The following is a 7767-nucleotide window of genomic DNA, read 5'->3' on the forward strand; positions in this document are numbered from 1 at the left end:
TTCTCCGACACTTGTTTTTCATCATTGAAGAAGGTTATGAGAAAAGGGTAAGAACCATTACCGTATAGAAATCCCCTGTTGATTATGTTTTTTGTTTTTTTTAATTTTTTTACTGCGCTTACAACAACGTTATTTCATTTGTGTGTCACATTTATTAAATTAGGTTTTAAATGAAAAAAAAATGAATTTGTGCAATGAATATTTCTTTTATTATTTAAAATTTCGATGTCTTCTAACAACCAAACTATTGAAATGAGCTAACACTTTGGAGCATAATGGTTGGAGGTTGTAGTAAGACGTAATAAGAATATCAAAGCCCATACAGAAGTAGGTATCATTTTGGACGTTTCGAATAACTCTTTATTCATTTTCAACATCATGTTACTTCTGTATGGGCTTTGATATTCTTATTACAGCTAACACTTAAGTAGCCAAACTATGGTAACCTATAGTAGCCTACGCGACGAGTTTTTAGCACAGGCTTGGATTATTGTATATTCATTTTACTTTAAGTCCAGCATACAGCCATTATGGTCCAGAACTCCATACTACATTAGTCGGCAAACTTTATTAATCGCGGCCTAAAATTATCTTTTAAGTTCTATTAAAGGCCCATTCTACCTAAAAATTCTACGACAATAGGGGGGTAGGTCCAGGATTTGGGGGGCGAGGGCATAAAACAAAATTACGTCATAAAACAATTAATCCTAAAAAACCTGTTGTTCTCGAGCGAAATCGCGAATGTGCAGCTGGACTTTGTAGCGTTTACAGGTCACATGTGCAACATGCCTTAGTAAGCATCTGACTTTTGGGAAGAATAGATTTATTTAAACACTAAAATGTTCATAAGTATGAAACTAAACAAACACCTTTAGGCACGCCATTTTAAAATTCCAGTATATCAAATTTGCGGTATTTATTATGCGGCCCCCAACTACATGACATTATAAAGGTGAACATTAAAAATTACCCTTCCCACAAAAAGTGTCAGAAGGGCTCACATTTGGGCCGCGGCCCACAGTTTGCCGAGCTGACAATTAAGTTGACGAATTACTGATAGCCTAGAACGCGACGGGTAACTGCGTACAGGCTTGCAAACTAGGATATTCAATCTACCTTCAAATCCAACCTTCCAAAACTCCCCATATACTTATTTTCCGCCTGGGGCTATCGCTCGCACAGGACTTGACATTGAATTGCTATAACTATGACTTGACTGGGACTTGAATTGCGACTTATTGAAAAAGACTTGACTTAGACTTAAGTTATTTTACAAAAGACTTGACTGGAACTTAATTCATTTTAAACGGACTCGTTTACAACACGTCGGTATATATACTTACTTTTTCGACTGCGGCGATCTGTCGCGCTGCCTGCGGTTCTTGAACCAGTTGCTGACCTGCAGTACACTGAGGCCGGTAATCTTGGCCAGCTGTCGCTTGTCGTCGGGGTTCGGGTACTTCTGTTTCTTGTAGCACTCCTTGAGCGCGTTACGCGACTTCTCCTTGAAGCAGTACACCATCTCCTCGCCGTCCCAGATGGTGCGAGGCAGCGGCTTCTTGCGTCGGATGCGGTACTTGTCCACCGCGCCCAGCCGCCTACCGCGCACCTTCTCCGCTTCGGCGTAGTGCGCGCCGTACCACAGGCCCTGCAGCAGCTGGAAATTCCAAAGTTGTGAGGTTAGTCTGAAAGGTTCCAACACTGTGCTTAGCATTTTTGAAACCGTATAGACCAGGGATGTGCTAGCTTTTTAACCCAAGGGCCAAGCAAATGGGCTTTGCCTGGTCAGATCACGGGTCAAATACGTGTATGCGGGTTGGACAGCGGCTCAAACGCATTGCTAATCGACCAGATATTGGTTAAGCAAAGTGCTGACCACTAAGGGCAATTCACCTGTGTTTTCATTAACGTTTTTAATTTAAGTGGGCATGAAACTACTATAGTTTGAGGATCCGTATATAACTTTTAGTGCTTCTCAGCGTTGGGAAACTAACTTTTATTGAACATATACGGTAATTCAAAATAAGTCATGTATTGCACTAAAGGCAAAGGGCTGAAAAGGCTCATCACAGCATGCTGCGCACCTATAAAGCATTAGAAGACTAAACAAATAGATCATATCTTTGATTGCTTTTAGCTTGCAGTTTTCATTCAAAATTCATTTTGTTACGTCACAGTGGTAGCAGCATAACTACTGTCGGCGTCTTCGCGTATAGCTTTTATTGTTTAAAGTCTAATGCTTTTTTGTGAAAGGAAACAGTGCTCCTGAAAGCCTGGGCTCAGAGATCAGAAACCTGACCCTTTAATTACCACCCAATGAACTGCCATTTTCATGGTTTGGCGATGCCCTGTTTTCAGAGGCTCTAATTTCAAAAACGCAATGTCACCGCAAGTATTATAGGTTGTGGTACGTCGTAATTACAACACCACTTCATAATAAATGGCAAAATGTTTGTTGAAATCATAAAATAACTTTTATCCGATAAAAATATCAATCGTCTTAGATCTTTTAACTGAAAGACAGGTTATAAATCAATATTAAACTTCTAATTAAACCAGTTTATGCCAAAGGTTGCTGGCCAGTAGAAAAACTACACAAAAAAGAAAAAAATCCTTATTCCTTGAATTCGTTCATGGTTACCAATTTACGTGAATAAACTTTCGTTTTTTTTTTAGCCTAACAAAAATATGTTTTTTTGTTACTCGACTTTTCTCAAGTTCCTAAAACTTGCTGGCAACAGCCGGACTGAGAATTCGGCAAATCTGTTGATTTGACTGAAACACTTTATCGCAAGTGGATTGCTTAAAATGCACCAGATTTTACGAATAAATAAAAACACAGGGCTATTGAGACTCGGAGATGAACTCGGGACTTAGCGAGTCGGTTATTTGACTTAAGTCGAACTCGTGACACCGGAGCCGGACTGGACTTCACGATTTCGGTCGTAGTCGGATTCTTGCTGTATTGAAGCCCAGTGTTTCGCAAACTTTTTTCGCGGCGGTCCGAATTCTAAGCGTAAGTAACAACTAATCTCTGGCGACCCAGTTGTTTTCAAAGCATTTTTTTTAATCGGACAAAAAAGAAAATAACATTAATAAGTTCCAATATTATTTTATAATAATCAATGTATCCTTATGGCTTCCGCAATTTGCTCAAATTCACAGAGAAATTTCAGAATTAGTTCAAACGAAGAGAACTACCGCAGTCGGCGAGCCAAATTGGGTGGTGATCAATGAGTTGAGGAACACTGTATTAAACTGACCCCGCAACCCTGCTGGTACCCCGCGTTATTTTCCAAGCAGCTGTCCAAGTCATTCACATGAACGTTTCGCGAAGTAAAAACATTATTGCATAACACCTTTTGTTCGCTTTAAAAGTTTTATACGGGACGCAAAGTCTATAGGAATTTTATATCAGGTGATGTGTTTTTGTTTGATTTACTTAAACCTATTGCCTATACATTGTGAAAGCCAAAAGGCTCTAGTCCCCATTCCTTTCGAGGCTAATTATGCCTAATTGCCGCATTGGTCTATTTTATATATCCTCACAATAAAAAAACCTTTTCAGGATAAAAACAGATAGGATATGATTAGTAGACCAGATATTTTTGAACCACATGAGAAGTCAGCAATGCTGCACGAACCTTATGGTTTGAAGAGTCAAAGGTGTGTCCCTCCAGTAATCGGTAGAGTTCCTGGAAGCGCTGTTGGTTGTAGGCCACCATTGCTCGAGCCTTCAGCATGTGTTCGTCAGTACCACAAAGCAGGTGCTTGGGCAATGAGCTGATCAGCACGTTGAGACGGTCAAGTTCTCGTCGCTGCAGAAGGTCGTGACACATGCACGACACCTGTCGGCCCCAAGAAAGATCAGATTTGCTCGTCTTTTGGTGTTTTTTTTAATTATTATTGGGAAACACTTTTTCGTGACATTTTGATTTGGATGACTCCGCGGCGTTACAGCTTATCGCTTACTTCAGCGACGTCTAGAATTATTAATTTTAATCTACGTTCTTTCAATTTTTTACTTCTCAGTATATAAGATGGCTAACTCACTCTCGTTTTAATTATTAACCCTGATGAGGTCAGCTGGTATCTGCTGCCGAAACGTCGGTTTATAATTCGTTTACACCAGAAGAGCGATTTCTATCTATTGATATGTTGCCTGGTGGAGCTAACTCTATTTTAAAGTTGACAAGTTGGATTTATGTTATATATTGGTGCTGTGAAAGCTGAACTAAGTTACATTAATTGTTAATGCATATTTTTAAATCTCCGTTTAAAGAAGATAACCTCAGTGAGATCGCAAACCAGGTCTGACAAATTTATTTTTGGATCGGCAACGCTGTTGTAATGAGTCAAGTCAATGACTTCACTTAAGAACACTTAAGCCAATATTTTCAAGTGAATTGACTTGGTCGTTTTGTTAAAATGGCTTGATGTGACTTAAGTCATTGAGTCAAGTGACTTCGGTCAAAATAAGGCGCCTTTAATTAACATCTTATGTCAAGTTATTTGTCTCTTGAGCTATTTAGCTAAATGATTAGATGTAAAACGATTAGACTGCTACGTGTTATTTTGTTATTTTTTATTTAAATTATTTCTTGTAATCAGACTAATTTACCAATTTCAATACATTTTATATTAATTTTTATATCGGTGAATTTACTTGAAGACTTGCTCTATAATGGCTTGACATCGGCAATTATTAACTTTCAGTGGGACTTGGCCTGAAGTTTATGAAAATAACTTGAATTGGACTTGAGCTTCTCACAAATAACTTTGCTGGGAATTAAGTCATTCAAAAATTATTTGCTTGCAACACTGTGGCACCAATGCCAGCGCAATACAGGAAAAAATGTCGACGCTACAAATTGGCATCGCGTATATACTCCGAAGAAGACCCTGTTCATGCGACACCATACTTTTATTGCAGTGGCTTTATGCAAAGTAAGTGGGTTTACATGACCCTAGACCAGTTAAGTCGTCAAGTGTGTTTCACACTCGGCCTATAGGCACCAGGAAAACCACCCACATGCCATTGGCGTCAGGGAAGCTACAAAAGGTGTAATACGATCTTATATATACGCAGGCAAGCTAAAAAGGGCGAAAAGCCATTCATACCCTTGAAGGGCGAGATCGCGAAAACATTGATCGTTGACCGGGCTCGCACAAAAAAATAACCACCATCAGTTGGTCGGTCATAGAACGTTAAACTCATGTTTGCCGTGATGTAAAGAAGCATTTGTTTTGTTTAGTGTTCTGGGAAAAAATACCTGGACAAATAATGTGGCGGCACGTTTAGACCAAAATCAATTGGGATTAGGCATATGTGAAGATCCTCTGTAATTGTGCTGCTAATTAAGGTGTCCCGTACTCAGTGTTATAATGACTTAAATCAATGACTTGACCTAAGTGCACTTTTGTCACTATTGTTTAATGACTTGACTTGACTTAAGTCTATTTGAAAAATGAATTGAGTTGAAAAGAAGTATTTTCGATGAGCATTTTTTAATTAAAATCGATTAATGATCTTAGTTTTCGCATAACACTATTTGCCTGCTATATTTTGCGCTTTGTGATGTTTTTATTTGAGATATTTCTCATAGTAATCGATTGAGTTTACGAATCCTAATAATTTAACGTTTAATTTTTGACAAGGACTTGAGGTGGAATTAACTTTCTCTAATTGACTAGTTTTTCTCTAATTGTACTTGGACGGGACTCGACTTTCTATTTATTCAAAAATATATGACTTGTACTTACGTTTTTACAAATTGTTTTGTCTGGGACGTAAAATATTTCAAGATGTCTTGTTTACAACACTGCCGATATTTGAAATTTGATTCCTATACCGATCCCAGGTGTTTTTGACAAAATTATGATGACCCGAAAACCGACCTCGTTGTCCCGAAAGCTTCCAGTTTCCAATTGAGTCACTGTTCTACAACGACCCATCTCATTTCCAATATACAGGAGCGCGATTGGTCCGGGCTGATTTAAATACAGCTCAGGTTATATGGAGATAGGTACATCCGCCCTTTTCGGTTTACATCCAAAGTTGCCAATCTTCAAGAGACTAATTACAATCTCCCGTTTCCCGAGTAAAGCGAAAGCAGCGAAATTCAAAGCACATCGAATTATGTTGAAAACAGTGGTTCTCAACCTTTCTTGTCGCATACCACTTATTGGCCTATTTAACTGTCCCTACGTATCTGTTTTAAAAAGAAACTATTTTGCTTCAATTAACTTCCATTAGTTAATTAAACCCAAATCGTCGCTATAATTAGCCGTGTATTATGGGACGATCTTATGGAACTGAATTACGCGACTGACGATTACAGTTTGGGCGAAATATATACTGTATTCCTTCAAAAAAAGGTATGATCCTGGCTTCACTCGGGCCTGGCTTCACTTACAAACTGAGTTTTATTGGTGTTTTACGCGTCAGGGGAACAGAAATCTTCTGCCAATCGTTTTGGGTTCTATGGAAATAGGCCTTTTTTAGAACGATTTAACGGAGCAAGAACATTTCTGGTAACGTTCGTCATGCGAAAACTTGCGTAATTTATGATCCTCACGGAATACTCAAGGTTTCGCTTATGCTTCTCATTTTTTTCGCCACGACCCGAATGCCATCGTAAATATGGCAGCGAATTTTTGCGACCTATAGTTCTATTCACAAAACTTTTCATAAGTGAGCAAAACATATATTCTAATTTAATTAATATGTGGCATTTCTCCGTATTTAAGCCAAAGTTTTGTCAATTTTTGCATGAATCTTGCCCTGAACCTATCTTAATAAATCTAACCATATAGTTGCGTTTAAGTATAGAAAATACGCTGCACATGCGAACAACTGTAGTCGGCGACCAGACCTAACTAAACGGCGACAAAATTTCGGGTCTCGACACATAGGTTGAGAAAGACTTGCGAACCACTAGTACGTGTGTTATTTTTTGGACAAAAGTGATCTCTTAAATTACCTAAACGGTCTTTTAAAATATAGCTTAATTCAGTACAGTGGGAAAATTAATTATTTATCCAGGAACTATAGCAGGATTATTTTATATTTGTCTGCGATGGCTTTCAGGGTACTAATGCTATGTTAGCCGTAATCGTTGATCAGAGAACAGCAAGAGCTACATCACAATTGTTGAACATATATGTGTTTGAATCTTTCATATTTATATTAGGCCTAAGAAATATTTGCTCTTTCACCAAAAACCTTCTTTGAAAAAATATTGTCCTTGCAAAAGTTACCGGTTACCATAGTCAAACTTTAAAATGCCCGCGTATATTAGACAACTTATATATTCTATTTTAGATGGACACATCACCAACCTGTTCTGCGTTAAATATTGTGCTCCTTTCTACGTTGCTCGGCTGCGGGACAGCCCCCGATGCTTCGAGACCCATCTGGGGCTGAATCCGATGCAGAAAGGGGCTCGAACTCGCGGCCCCCTGACCCACGATCTGCTGCTGTTGCAGGCTGTTGTTGTTGCTTACGTTTCTCGACAGTAGCGAGCAGTCGCTCTGGCAGCTCGCAAACGCACTTTTACCGTCATAAAGGGGCTTTGCGATAAAGTCAACTGAAACATTGTAGTTGTTGCTGCTGCCGCTGCTGCTTCCGTTGCCATGGAGCCCAAACGCCCCGGGGCTGTCCGGCGCCCCGTCGCCGCCGTGGCCTCTTAAATGGGGAAATTCCTTGCCCGGGGCGCTGGCCACTTGCCCCCCTAGGACCGCTGTCGGGGCGGCTAGGGCGGTCAT

At 39.5% G+C, this 7767-nt stretch overlaps 1 pseudogene; it reads right to left on the bottom strand.

The window, feature by feature from the left end:
* Positions 1-1339: 1339 nt before the first annotated feature.
* On the bottom strand, positions 1340-7767 carry LOC146141022 (homeobox protein SIX6 pseudogene; annotated as a pseudogene).

This window comes from Ascidiella aspersa, chromosome 6, assembly GCF_963924565.1.
Source record: "Ascidiella aspersa chromosome 6, kaAscAspe10.2, whole genome shotgun sequence".
In the NCBI taxonomy this organism is placed as follows: Eukaryota; Metazoa; Chordata; class Ascidiacea; order Phlebobranchia; family Ascidiidae; genus Ascidiella; species Ascidiella aspersa.